The sequence below is a fragment of the Rhipicephalus microplus genome, chromosome 3, assembly GCF_043290135.1.
Source record: "Rhipicephalus microplus isolate Deutch F79 chromosome 3, USDA_Rmic, whole genome shotgun sequence".
Taxonomy (NCBI): Eukaryota; Metazoa; Arthropoda; class Arachnida; order Ixodida; family Ixodidae; genus Rhipicephalus; species Rhipicephalus microplus.
Genome location: NC_134702.1, coordinates 274,691,974 through 274,707,084, shown reverse-complemented (window position 1 = coordinate 274,707,084; position 15,111 = coordinate 274,691,974). Strand labels below are relative to the sequence as shown.

Sequence of the window (15,111 nt, the reverse complement as noted above, 5' to 3'; positions counted from 1 at the left end):
ACAAAAATGCATTATGTATATGACATGTGTTGAAAGCTTTGGGTAGCCTGTTCTGCGTCTTTCGGACAAGCGCAAGTGTGTTTTGACATTTTTGTAGCTTAGCTGTTCTAACACCACTTTATGCATGCATGTAAAATTCGTTAATATTGTCGCGGGTTATGAAAAACAGGGGGTTTATTTAAAAACACAGACAGTGTAACTTGTAAAAAAGGCTCTCAGAGAAGGCCGCTAAGATTGTCATCTTCTTCACTCGCCTGCGCTGCACCTCTCGAGCAAATCCGCGTTCTTCGTTGTCGTCGCTATCTTGCCGCTAAATGCAGCTATGCACGTGGCATTACCCTCCCGCCAGAGTGAGCGTCGTCCCGATGCTCAACAGGTAGAGATGCGGCCAGCGGGTATTTACATCACTGAGAGTGGAAAAGTTTCATGCGGACCACGTGCACTGTCTCAGGCAGATGCTGGCGACGCTTCGAACAGGAGGAGGCGTCCGGCACGACTTCGTACGTCACGTCGCTAAGACGGCGCAAAACCTTGTAGGGTCCGAAGTATCGGCATAGGAGTTTCTCTGAGAGGCCTCGTCGTCATACAGGAAACCAAACCCAGACTCTATCTCCTGGTTGATAAATGACGAATCGATGGCGAAGGTTGTACCGTTGGGCGTCAAGTTGCTGCTGGTTCATTATTCTGACGCGGGCAAGCTTCCTTGCTTCCTCAGCGCGCTCAGTGAAGTCTGCGGCGTCTGTCTCTGAATCATTGCAATCGTAAGGCAGCATGACGCAAAGCATTGTCGTAATTTCTCTGCCATAAATTAGTGTGAACGGCGTCATTTCGTTGTTTCCTGGCGCGCCGTATTATACGCGAATGTGATGTACGGCAATATTCGGTCCCAATTCTTGTGTTCCACGTCGACGTACATGCAAAGCATGTCAGCGATTGTCTTGTTAAGTCTTTCTGTAAGCCCATTAGTTTGTGGGTGGTAAGCTGTCGTCTTCCTATGCGCTGTGCCACTGAGCGTAAGCACAGTGCACAAAAGGCTCAGCTGTAAACGCGGTACCTTTGTCGGTTATGACGACAGCTGGAGCACCATGTCTCAGGACAATGTTCTCAACGAAGAACTGGGCGGCTTCAGCTGCAGTGCCACTCGCGCTTGCCTTGGTCTCCGCGTATCAAATGAGGTAGTCCGTCGCCACTATAACCCAATTATTCCCGCTGTCCGATGTCGGGAATGGGCCCAGCAGATTCATTCCGATTTGAGAAAACGGGGTTTCTGGCACGGGCACAGGATGTAATAGCCCAGCGGGTTTGACAGGTGGTACCATGCGCCGCTGACAGTCAATGCATGTTCGGACGTAATGTTTAACCTCTGCTGCGATTCTTGGCCAGTAATACTTTAGGAGCGAAGCTCCTTAGGGCGTGGGCTGTGCGTCCCCTGTATGTAGCCACCTCTAGTTTAGTTTTTGCAGTGTTCCCTAGATGGCGGTACCGTTCCCTGTATGTAGCCACCTCTAGTTTAGTTCTTGCAGTGTTCACTAGATGGCGGTACCGTCTCCTGTATGTAGCCACCTCTCGTTTAGTTCTTGTAGTGTTTACTAGATGGTGGTACTTGTAGCTGATGATGAAAAGATGCAAGATGTTATAAACTAGAAAGCGGTACTTGTAGTTGATGAAAGACGCGAGATCTTATAAAATAGGAATGATGTCACATATGGCGCGTGTCATTGGTTGAAGGCAATCGTTCGATTTAGTGCGGCGACGTACGCTAGGGGGAGCGATGTAATGAAATCGAGTGGGCAAAATGTACAGAGGATTCATGGTTTACCAGGTTTACCTCCGGAGCTTCGCCCACTCATCATCATTCACTTCGTGGTTATGGCGGCACTTTTTTCTTTGATGCGTGTCAGTGTTCTTGTGAAACCGAGGTGGCCCGCATTGGCTTTGTCATGACAGGCTTGTAAAAGTTCGCTGCGGAGAGCTCTAGGAACTACCAGCTGATAGCTTCTACCTGTTGATGAAAAGTTCTATTTGTACCGAATTCCGTCCTGTAAACAAAATGACGATAAGTTCTTCGAAAACCCTCTTGGTGCATTGGCGGCTCGTTCGTTCAAGAATTCTATAAGCGAGTTGAGCTCCTGATCATTTGGTTGTTGACGAGAAATTATAGCTGCATCAACAACTCCTAAAAACCCTGGGAAATCATCATCCTCTATAGCCGGGGATTCAATTGGTGACCTTGACAAACAGTCGGCGTTTAAGTGTTGTCTTCCGGACTTGTAAACTACGGCCATGTCGTACTCTTGGAGCCGTAAGCTCCATCGTGCTAAACGTCCAGATGGGTCTTTCATGTTGGTCAACCAACAAAGAGAGTGATGGTCGCTTCAAACTTTGAAAGCGCGGCCATATAAGTACGGGCGAAACTTCGCAACTGCCCAAACGACGGCCAGACACTCCTTCTCCGTTGCTGAGTAGCTGGACTTGGCATGTGTCGACGTTCTGCTAGCGTAGGCAACCAGTCTCTCCACACCATCTTGGCATTGGACAAGAACAGCACCTAGGCCCACATTGCTGGCGTCTGTATAGATGGCTGTTGGTGCATTCTCGTCAAAGTGAGCGAGGACAAGTGGAGTTTGTGGACGCTTTCGCAGCTCGTTCAACGAAGCTTCTTGCTCTTCACCCCATACAAGTGCAATATCTTCCCTTGTAAGGCGGCTGAGTGGAGAGGCGATGTGTGCAAAGCCTGCTATAAATCGCCGGTAGTAGGCGCAGAGACCCAGAAAACGCCTCACCGCTTTCTTATCAACAGGCCTTGCGAACTTTGCTACGGCTGCCGTTTTATCTGGGTCAGGCTTCAGACCTTCGCGACTGATCACGTGTCCCAGGAACTGGAGTTCTTCAAAGCCGAAGTGGCATTTTTTCGGTTTAAGTGTGAGTCCAGCGGACCGTACGGCTTGCAGGACTGACAGTAGCCGCTTTAGATGCTCTTCAAACGTGGCCGAAAAAACGATCACGTCGTCGAGGTACACACGGCATGTTTTCCATTTCAGGCCGGACAGAATGGTATCCATTAGTCTCTGAAACGTGGCTGGTGCTGAGCATAGTCCAAAAGGGAGGACTTTGAATTCATGAAGCCCGTCTGGCGTCACGAAGGCGGTCTTTTCTCGGTCGCGCTCATCTACTTCTATTTGCCAGTATCCACTTTTAAGGTCTATTGACGAGAAGTAGCGCGCAAGCCGTAGCCTGTCCAAAGAATCATCAATCCGTGGTAATGGATAAACGTCTTTTTTGTAACATGGTTCAGCTTACGATAATCGATGCAGAAACGCAAGCTGCCATCCTTCTTTTTGACGAGTACCACTGAAGATGCCCAAGGACTCTTCGATGGTTGGATTACATCATCCTCTAGCATCTTCTTGGCTTGCTGCTGGATTACCTCACGTTCTTTCTGAGCGACGTGATATCGGTTCTGTCAGATCCGTCTTGCTGTGTCTTCCGTAATGATGCGATGCTTAGTCAGAGGCGTTCGACCCTCTCGTGATGTCGATGAGAAGCAGTCCTTGAACATGTCGAGCAGCTCCATAAGACGGCTTCTTTCAGTCGGTGTTAGACTCGGACCGATATCAACTGGTGGTGTATGTGAAGGTGATTGAGCTGTGGCGTCCCCTTGCATTAGAAGACAGTCGTGAGAGTAATCTAGCTCTTCAAGGTACGCCAAAGCCATGCCTTTACCGATGTCACGGCGCTCATTCGTGAAGTTGGTCAGAAGCACCTCTCCGCGCCCATCCACTAAGCTCACGATGCCGCGAGCGATGGCGATGCCTTGGCGAAAAAGAAGGGCAGTGATGCGTTCGGCTATGGCGTCTTCATTAGAGCGCACGGCGCAACACACAGAATTAAGACTACATGACAGTGGTGGCACGCAGACGTCGTCGTCGACCACACGTAACACCCTTGGTTCTTGGTCTGGATCATGGGTCACAGACTTGTCAGCGGCGAATGTGATCACACTGTAGCGCCCTCGTTCGGGCGGCGTGCAAACCGGAGAGCGCGCGATGGCGACAGAAGAAAATAAAGAAGGCGCTAGGCCGTGGCACGTGAAGCCACGGCTCACGTTCCGAGCTGGCATCGGTTATCGTTCAGGCGTGTCTCTCTTTCGCTCCTGTGGCATAAGCCTACAAGTGGTGACCCGGACGTGATTCGAACACGCAACCTTCATCTGAGCGCTTGTGGTGCGATGTCTCAGCTGACCTTTCCCGCCCTTTCGTTCCCGCTTCATTACGACGCACCGTTTTCTACTCCTTACACGACATCTGTCGCCCTGGCATTCGGGCTACTCAACGTCTTCTCACCCAGCGCTATGTCTGGCCCCGAATCAACGGTGATGTGCGCGCTTGGACGCGCATGTGCCTTCCCTGCCAGATGACAAAGGTCTCCCGTCATACTAAGACGCCGCCCCAACCTTTCCTTCCACCCGGCCGTCGTTTCGACCATGTTCATCTAGACATTGTGGGCCCTCTACCAGTGTCTCAGGGGTACCGTTATATATTGACCATGGTCGATCGCTTCACACGCTGGCAAGAGGCTGTTCCAATTCAAGATATCACAGCCGAGACAGTTGCCCGCGTTTTCATTTCTACGTGGGTATCCCGTTTTGGCTGTCCTGGCACCGTGACAACAGACCGTAGACGTCAGTTTGAGTCCTCACTGTTTACTTACCTTAATCGCATCCTCGGAGCCAGACATTGCCGTACCACAGCTTATCATCCCTGCGCCAACGGCATGGTGGAACGCCTTCACCGACAACTGAAGACCGCCTTGACTACCCGCCTCAATAGAGCCACCTAGGTTGATGCCTTGCCACTGGTGCTCTTAGGTTTACGAGCTGTCATCCGGGCAGACCTGCAGTGCTCAACAGCAGAGCTGGTGTATGGCACTTCTCTACGGTTTCCGGGAGACTTCTTCACGTCAACGAAGCTACCAGACCAGCCACAGCAATTTCTACAACGCCTCCTCGACTGCGTTCAAGACCTCCGGCCCACTCCACCCAGACCTTCCGAACGCAAGACCATATTCGCCCACCCTGATCTGGCCACTGCAACACATGTTTTCGTGCGCCACGACGTGGTCAGACCACCTTTGACACCAGCCTACGACGGACCATTCCGCGTCCTTCACCGCACCCCCAAAACTGCCACTCTACTTCAGAACGGCCGTGAAGAGACAGTCAGCTTGGACCGACTCAAGCCGGCGTACCTGGAGACCGCCCTAGAAAGCCTCTCATCTACGACTGATCTTCCGTTGGAATACCACAAACGGCATGTCACATTCCGACTTCCAGTCTACACGGGGGGCCCTGAAGCGCCCTCGTTCGGGCGGCGCGCAAACCGGAGAGCGCGCGATGGCGACAGAAGAAAATAAAGAAGGTGCTAGGCCGTGGCACGTGAAGCCACGGCTCACGTTTCGAGCTGGCATCGGTTATCGTTCAGGCGTGTCTCTCTTTCTCTCCTGTGACATAAGCCTACAACACCATCGCGTATGTTGACCACAGCACCGTACTCTCTTAAGATGTCCATTCCCCGTATCATAGGTTTGCAGCACTCCGGTAGGATCAGAAATGTCGCTACAAAAGCCACATTCTCAATCGTGAGCCTTGCTGTACATTTTCCCGTGGGAGTCAGTAAATGGCGTCCAGCATTTCGGATATAAGGGCCCGTCCATTCTATCCTGACTTTCTTGAGTTCGTCTGCCAATCGTTCACTCATTATGGAGAAGTCTGCACCCGTAATGACTAAGGCCGTCACTTCAACGCCATCAATCGTCAAAGCGAGGTCGGCAGTCGCAGTTTTCTCGGCGGAGTCTTCATCGTCGTCTCTCACGTGTTTCGGCAGCAGTGGGGGATTTTCGGCAATTTGACGGCTTGCAACCTTCCCCCCAGAGGTCACAGCTTTCAGTTTCTCCGCCGTGGGCTGGGAGACCGACCTCTGACAGCTGATTGATTGATTTGTGGGGTTTAACGTCCCAAACCGACCTCTGACGGCGTCAGCAAAACTACGGCGGCTTGGGGAACCAAAGCGAGCCGGGGAAGGTGAGCGCGTCCGGAAGGTAGAAGAGCCTTCCCGCCTGCCAGCCTGGTCGTCGTCGATGAGGGTACGGCTTTTGTCGAACTGTCAGCGCGCAGCTGTAGTTGCACTACCGCGGTATTCAGCTCGGCGATGTGGGCAAAAAAGGCAAATGTGCCCTGGCTCTCCACAGTTGTAGCAGAGTGGTCGGCAATCCCCAGTGCGCCATATGTCGGTCTTCCGCATATAGGGTCGCCTGACAGAGTCCTGCTGAGCTCAGGCTGCCACAGGATATGGTTCGAGGTACTGCGGCGCAGGCATGGGCGTGCGTCGACGAACAGCGTCTGCATAGCTGTATGCGTTCGGCTGGTAGGATACATCTGGAGCCAATGGACGACGCACAGCGTCTGATAGGTCCACGAGTTTGGACGATGCGGTGGAGCGCAATATTGCCGAGGAGAGGCAAACGCTTGTCGATGTTCATGGCGAACGACATCAGTGACGGAGGCTACCGTGGACTCTTGCTGCGGGGGCGCCTGTGAATGCAATGGGTATTTCGCGTTCTCCTTCGCGATATCCTCATGCACGATCTGTCTAATCAGGTGGCGTAGAGAAAACTCGTCGTTTGCGGTAAGTGCGGCGGCGCCTGCAGCTGCACCGGTGGCCGGGCGATCAGACTATCGGTACCGTTGCTGCAGCGCACGCTCTATTGCGGTGGCCTCCCTGGTGAACTTGTCCACTGTCGTCGGCGGATTGGGCACAAGACGAACAAATAGCTTCTCTTTGACGCCCCTCGTGAGATGGCTTAGCTTTCGAGCCTCGGGCATGTTGGGGTCCGTGTGGTGGCACAGACGCACCATATTCTCAGCCAACATGGCGACGCTTTCATGCAGCTGTTGGGTGCGTCCTTCAAGAAGGCGTTGTGCATTTTCGCGTCGGTCCACGTTACCGAAAGTGTCAAGAAACCGACGACAAAACTCCTCCCATGTCGTCAATGTTGCCTCTCTGTTTATAAACCGCGTCTTCGCGCCGTCTTCAAGGGCGAAGTATACGTGGAAGAGCTTTCCATCGAGACTCCAGTAGTTCGAATTAGCTACCTGCTTAAGCTGCTCGAGCCAGTCTTGCGCATCTTCGTTCGGCCGGCCATGAAATGGTTCAGGAATGCACATGTTCTGGACCGTCACCTGTGCAGGCCTTCTTGCCGTTTCTTGAGTAGGGGTGGCTGTGGGAAGTGTTGCTCCCTCTAAAAGGCCAAATTCTGGTTCAAGATCTTGAAGGCGACGGCTTGAGCGGTGCACAGGCGTCTCCACGCGTGGCTGTCTCGTAGTGCTGGACTCGGGGCTTCGCACAGGGGTGCTGATCATGAGGTGGTAGTACCCAGCTCCTCCACCAGTGTCGCGGGTTATAAATTACAGGGGGTTTATTTAAAACACAGACAGTGTAACTTTGTTTTGTTTGTTTTGTTTCCCCGGGAGGTTGGCTCATACCCACTCAGGGGGATTGGCCAAGAAAGTGTAGTGCAGTTTTTCTGTGATCATTTTAACTATGTGCAATGAATTGGTATTATAATAAGACTAATGTAAAAATAAAAACAACATAAAAAGAGCAAACGAAAAAAAAACAATCAAGTTGAGCAATTTTGAGATTTGAGGTGTTATGTTTACCACTCAACTGCGTTTACTTCACTCTGCCCTTGAGAGTAATAAATATATTTTTTTTGATTGAAGATCACAAAGGTATACGCTTGGTTGCCTGAATATAATCGCAAACGGCATTGAAAGCATCCCTGTGGCAATGTCCCAAAGCTGAGGCGCCAAAGCTTAGCGCCGTTTCCGCCGTCAATCTAAGGCCTATTTTTCGAAATGGCATAACTAGTAACCTTTTTCTAAGTATCTCGTAGCGGCGACAATACAAAAAATAATGATCTAGTGATTCCATTTCTCCGCAGAATGCGCAGAGGGGTGATGTTGTCTGACCAGCTCTGTGTAGATACAGGTTTAGGGGGGGGACACGACATCGAAATTTAGTAATTAAGACTTCGAGCTTTCTGGACTGACTCCAGTGGGGTTGCCATGGAAACATGAGGTGGTTATAGTCTGTCCATGTAATTTACTTTTTCTATCGTATCAGTGGAGATTGCTGATTTTCGATATCTTATAGCCGTGATATATTCTACATCTGGCAGTATGGACAAAACTGGCCCCTCAAGTGCGGCTCGTGCTAAGGAATCAGCCAATTCATTTAATCTTAATCCACAGTGACCCGGAACCCATGGTAATCTCAGGAGTCTCAACTGCGGCCGTACTAATGTTTTGAATGTGCTTAGAATTCGAGAACTTGTAAACACGCTCTCAGAGAAGGCCGCTAAGATTGTCGTCTTCTTCACTCGCCTGCACTGCGCCTCTCGAGCAAATCCGCGTTCTTCGCTGTTGTCGCTATCTCTCCGCAAAATGCAGCTATGCACGTGGCAATATAGAGCTGTTCGGAAGCAGTTTTTTGTGCAAGGACAATATTTATGCAACTTTTCACCATACCAAAGCTTTTTTTTTTCTGACCAAAAGCTTCAAGGTGGTTTTCGTAACAAGTCAAGATGCAGAAGAATGGCTATTTGGGCTAGTTAGTGCAATTTCCTTGTAATAAGAGTTGCAGCACAAGCACGAAAGTGCTGGAAGAAAGGCAAAGAGAAGGCGAGAAATGGGCGTCGAAGAGAACAACACGTGTTGTCCTTTTTGTCTTCCATTTCTTGCCTTCTGTTTACCTTTCTTCCAGCATTTTTGTGCTTGTACTGCAACCCTTACTACAATGGAAGTCAATATGCCTTTTATTATTGACGCAAAAAAAGTAGAAAATATTACCTGCACACGTCGCATGAAAGTCAACACGTCACACAGCAATGTTGACACCATAATACTGGTATGTTGTGAAAACATTGCCATGATGTTGAAAATGTGGTCCTGGACGTTGCCATATCGTACTGAATGTTCTAAGCAACGTTATCATGTGATCAATAAAAGAGGAAATTAAGTCCTTTTAGGCAACGTTGCTGACTGACACCTGAGCGCTTTCATTCAACGTTGGAATAACATTCTGCGTTATTTATAACGCGACCAAGCGCGGCTGCACATAGTTTACATAGCAACAACATATATTTTCCATCAGGTGCTTCGCTGCTAGTTTGCGTTTTGTTCCTTGAATTCTCAGCACTCGCCACTTTCCTATGAAACAAAACAAAAATTCGCACGCTGTTAAGATGCTCGCCATTCGTGTAGGGAAATGGAGGGAGCGCATCGTTAATACAATGAAGAGGCATGCAAGATTTCATTACTATTTTTGTGAGGCGAAACAACACTGTTTGAACATGTTCTTTCTTTGGTGTACTCTGCGTTCCTGATCAGCGTAATATCTGGGGCTTGCAGTCCAAAACCACGAGATTATTTCGAAAGATTCCGTACTGCAAGGCTCCGGAAGTTTTGAACATCTTCCGTTCATTAACATGCACTGAAACCGGACAGTTCACGGCCCACTACAATTTCACTTCCAAACTGTGACTGCCCCGGCCGGGATCGAACCCGCAACCTTTGAGTCAAGAGCTATGCTTCATAACCACTGCTCGATGCGGCGATCTTCTGATCAGCATATTTTTATCACAACTGACGACACACTAGTTTTGTTACCACAATGCCACTTTATGCCGTTATAAGAGCAATACCTAAGAGGCTAAGTTCAGGCATGCACACATGCATGTCGTCGTTACTGCTGACTTACCCGGAACAGGTACCTATGGGTAAGCACTAATATACAACAGAGTGAACGAAAAAAAAATACGAGAAAAAAATAAAATGCTAACAAGCGCTATTCGCATTAAAGTTCTGCCTATAGATTCAGTAAGCCTACTCTTCGAAGGTCACTATATCCTTCCCGCCACTCAGTGTCCGTGAGCCAAACCAATGATGGTTCATCCGACTACTGAATGGATCAAGCGCGCATTGCCTGTTTGCCCTAATTTTGCAACTAATGTGTCGATGCTCACTAATCGCTGGAAAGCAAACGAAAAAATGCGGGTGCACGTTGCATTCTGTCGGCGGTCTCGCATCACTTTCGCACATGGCGGCCGCTTTTTCGTCTACCTCTCTGTTTCTGTTTTTATATCGAAAAAATTCTCCATTCCCCAACGTCACTATTACCATAGTTCCTCAATACTTTTGCTGGTCACGAAACTTCTCCGTCACTCTATGGGAGAGCTTTGTGTGTCACTAACTTAGGCCGAAAGGCGGCGCCACCAGTGTTAAGGGGGCACCCGCGGTACTCGTAGAAGCAGTCAGCGAGGCGACAGCGTCACGGCGTGGTGTGGTTGTTTTTGTGAATTGTGTTGTATCGGCATGTGTGCGGTGCTTTCTGTGCATCTTATCGTATTTAAACGTGACGAACAGTTGATGGCAGCGTGACGAACGATGCAGAAGACGTCCTGCGCGCCGCATGGTCACTCCGGCGAACAAGGCGCTCGTCGAGGCTAGAGTGGTGACGGCGTGCTGTGTTCGCTTTGTTTGTGTCGTTTCATCGCGTGTGTGTGGTGCTGTGCGTGCCTGTGACCATTTTTGTATGCGACAAACTGCTAGTAGCAGCTTCACGAACGATGCCAAAGACATACTGTGAGCCGCACTGTCGCTCTGGCTATAGAGAAACTGCTGAAAAAGTATCGCTGTTTGTGTTCCCCAGCGATCCCCAAAGCCGTGAGCAGTGGGAGCGGGTGATACCACGTAAAAAAAACGGGCACATTCTCGTTCAGTTCACCGAACGCTCGAGTATGCGAAAAACATTTCTATTGCCGCGTGAAAGAGCGAAGGTTGCCGCGTGAAAGAGCGAAGCTGAGGGCCGGTGCTATACCTCGATTATTTGAAGGTCTCCTGGCTTACTTGTCCAAAAAGAAGCAGGCACTTCGGCACTCGCCACCCAGGCAGCCGGTCAAGCGTCGTCGGGGGTCCTCGGAGGATTGTAGGGGGGAAAGTGCTGCGCAGAGGATTCCGTGGTCGTCTCCGACGAATTGGATGCAGTAAATGAAGGTAAATATTGCACTTTCACGCGCCTTGCTCTTCTGTGTTCTTCGGCACGCTGATTATAACGCAAGTTGAACAATCTTGATGGATCTCCTAAACCTTTTCGTTTTCCCTCTTGGTGTGCAGAAAGTGGGCCGACAGCAAACAAGGCTGAAGACAAAGCTTGTCAAATAGAAGAGGCAAAAAGGGTTTGGCAAAACCAGCTGTCTGGTCGGCTCCCAAAATCAAGTTATGTTTATTAGTGTCTACTTTCTTGTTGATTCTTTTTTCTGCTTTTTTTTCTTTTTTTAACATACTGTCTTCAATATACAAATCCCCCCCTTTTTTTCGTTGTAAGCAATAATGCAGTTATCGTCCGTATGAGACTATATGTTCTCTTGGCCAATCCCCCAGAGTGGGTACGAGCCATGGATTAGAGGCTACAAACAAACAAACAAACAGAAGAGGCTGTGTGCAGCGCTTCTGAACTGCAGAAAGTTAAGGCACCGCTGCGCCGTGTACAGCAACCACTTGAAGACTGCCAGATGAAGCTGGCAAAATCAACGCTGCGCGAAAAAAAGAGTAATCACTTCAAGGGAATGTTTAAAAAACTCTCTGACCGCGAGAAGCTGATCTTTGACCAATGTTTCATGAAAGCTAATGCAAGGACTTCGAAAGCTGTGTGGTGAGTTGTAAACAGGACAGTAGAGTGCGTGTTCTTGACAAAACAGCATGACTTGAGAATGTGCATTTGAGCACTGCCTGATGTTATCTGTGCTTCAAGGCTAATTGCATGTTACGTATGCAGTTGTCTTTACCAGTTATTGAAGTATTTGCATTCCACTATCAGGTACAAAAAGAAATGGTTGTACGACTGCTTGCTGCTGAAAATCAAGTCAACGTGTGTTTACACATTTCTTCACGAGAATGGTTATCTACCCTTACCAGACCCTCGCACACTGCACACTTACATGAGAAACTTGAAAGCAGAATTCGGTTTCGATGAGACTTTGTTTCGTACATTGAAACAAAAACTTCAAGGAATGCATGACAAGGAACGTAAAGGTAAGGTTTGAAGCTATGACAGTACGATAAAATTTGATGCATTTAGTTTGTCGACCAGTTTCCTCCGTGGGAATACTCTGAAACAAGTTTTCATTTTTTTCATTTTCATATTCGCAGGAGTTTTGATGTTTGATGAAATGAGTGTGAGAAAGAGTGTCCACATACGGGAATCAGACATGGCCCTACTTGGCAAAGTCGACTCCGTCGAGCTTACAAGACCGTCAGGCGAGCTTACAAGACCGTACGGAGACCATGTACTGGTTTTCTTGTTTCGGCCTTTCTTCGGTGAATGGTCGCAAACTGTTGGCACTTCTTGTGCTTTGGGTGGTGCCCCAGGGCAAATCATAGCAAAGCTGTTACTGCAATACGTAGCTCACCTTTTCAATGCTGGCGCATTAGTAGATTCTGTCACGTGTGACAACTCTGCATCCAATAGATCAGCTTTGCACTCCTTGGGTAAATAATCTTAAGCGCCTGAGTTACATTAGTGTATGTCATGTATGACTCATGGTTTTCGACAATACTCATTGCAACATCGCAATTTCGTTCAGGTATCAGCGGGGACATCAGCAGCCTCAGCAATTCATTTGCACACCCCTGTGATCCGTCACGAGTTGTGCACACGGTGATTGACCCACCTCATATTTTCAAATGCATCCGAAACAAACTTTTGAAAGTCGGAAAATTTCTGGTAAGCAACTTTGGCTTCATGTTCATGTTGCAAACCAAACTGTTTTATAAAGACTATTTTGCTCCTGGTAGCTGCCTAGTGACCAAGAAGTATTTCATTTCCATTATTCCGCTCAGCTGGAGTATGATGAGCAACAGGCAACACTTCGTCCAGTATCAAAGCTGACAAAAGCACATGTCAGTCCGAATTCATTCCAGAAGCTCAGTGTCAAGCTTGAAGCTCAGATATAGAACATATCTTCATCGAGAAGCTTAAAAGTATCAAAGCTAGCTATGTTGTGCAAGTTGGCACGAGCAATGACTTGAACCCTACGAATTTTTGTTTCTTACTGCTGTTCAGTGAAAGTACTGCCTCGGGAATGGACTTCTATTCCAAAAATCGATGAATGTAAAAAACTGCACACGTTTGCTGCAACTGTACAATTCACCAGAAGAATAAACGAGTTGTTTAATTGTCTTAACACTAAGTGGCCTCAGCAAGTGCACTACAATGAAACACAGCACATCAGTGTGAGTGGCCATCTCCATTGGCTTAGGAAAGAAAATGTCTCTTGTCATTGTTGCCGTGTCTAAAAATGCATGCATGCTTTTCAGACGCTGAAAAAAACAATAAATGGCTAGACAGGTGGTACGAATACATTCAGACCCTTCCAAAGCAGGGGCGAATATTATTTCTAAGCAGGCACACCAGTGAGGCCTTGAGGTTGACGATACACAGGGTGGTTGCTCTTGTTGACGATCTCCTGAAGTCTGGTTTTCAACACGCTCTTGTAGGAAGCTTCAGACACGCCCCCTTGGAAGTAAAATTTGTGTTTCAATCTCTTTTAGAGCGCTAATAAACACTGAAACTTTTTTCAGAGGTTTTTTGGCATTACCATGCATGTCGCTGGAGATGGAGGGCAGCCAACTGTGCAGCAATTTTTATTTATTTATCGTATGTGGTCAGTAAATAACGTTGTTCTGCCACCAAAACGAGCTTCACTAGATTGCCAAGGTCCAAACCTACTTCTGAAGTTACAGGACATTTCTTGCAAAAATGCACCAACAGAAAACCAGGTAAACTCAATTACCTCTTCCATTCTGTATTTTGTGTGTAATTTGCACTGTGATCCTTGCACAATACAGGTTGACATCCTTGCGGCGCTGTTTGATGACATACTTTTAGAGCCTGCAGACGATGAAGTTACCGTGGCCACTTTCCAGCCCTTTACAACAAAGCAGAGAATCTTAGAGTACCTCGGTATCTATGTTGTGAAGACGTTTTCGACACAGACGTGCACTACCTGCGTCGAAACGTTGAAGACGTCATCAAGACTGCCAAGTTACTTGACAGCTACTAAGTCTAAAGGCTACTTGCAAGTCCCTTCAGCTCACCTTCTTAGACTTTTACAGGTTGTTGTAGAACATTTCGAGAGGTTTACTGTGGAGAAGGTTGCATCTGGAACTGTGTACATGGACATCGTAGACAGTATACATAGTGATGATCGGATTGTGCATGCAAGTGTGGGGTGCATATCCCATTTTGTAGCTACAACAGCTGAAATTTTCTACATTTTTCTGAGGTGCCGGCTGCATTTCTTCAATATGAAAAATATAAGGCTTCAAGAGCAGCCAAGCATTCAGTATGCCCTTCATCTGGAGGAAAAAAGCCAAGTGAATGAGCGTCCGTAACCTGCTTGTATTAAAACAAGGGTTATGACAGGAGGTTTCTGTTTACTTCCATAATTGCAATGACATTGCTTGGTGGGCATTCATGTTGATGAGGCCCGTCTTTTCGCTTCTGTATTCCTGAACACTCATATGTATTTTTCATTGCATTTGTAATCTTTACGAGCTTCGTACGGTCACCACATGACCATTTTACTGTGTGTGGGCTGTTTTGGTTATAGTGTCCTATGCCTAGTTTGCCTATGCTGGAAAATATAGCTGCTGAACTTAAACCTTACTCTATAGTTTAATACTTTCGCAGTTTTTCGCTTAACTTTCTCTTTTCGAAATAAAATGCTTATAGCCAGTAATTTACTGTTTGTTGTGAGCATATAGAATAGATGAAGCCCACTGACTTTCATCCTATAGTAAGGTGCTAAAGGTATTGAATATTTCTTGTAGATCAACAGCTGCACAAGCCCTCTGTTCAACTTTCGTCCAAGTGAAAAGATCTGCTGTAGAGAATTACTTGGAAAATACATTATACAATTTCTTAGCACTTTGCAGAGTGCGAGTGCCGTTAAACATTTCGCATGGAAAAAAGTACCTCATGTGGCTCTTCA

The 15,111-nt window shown here is 47.9% G+C and overlaps 1 long non-coding RNA gene across 1 annotated transcript; it reads left to right on the top strand.

Annotated features, from left to right (window-relative positions):
• The first annotated feature begins 8,754 nt into the window (after nt 1-8,754).
• LOC142804274 (uncharacterized) lies at nt 8,755-14,859 on the top strand. Its single transcript, XR_012894563.1, has 2 exons — nt 8,755-11,113; nt 11,234-14,859. It is a non-coding gene; the product is annotated as an uncharacterized LOC142804274 (long non-coding RNA).
• The last annotated feature ends 252 nt before the right edge of the window (nt 14,860-15,111 follow it).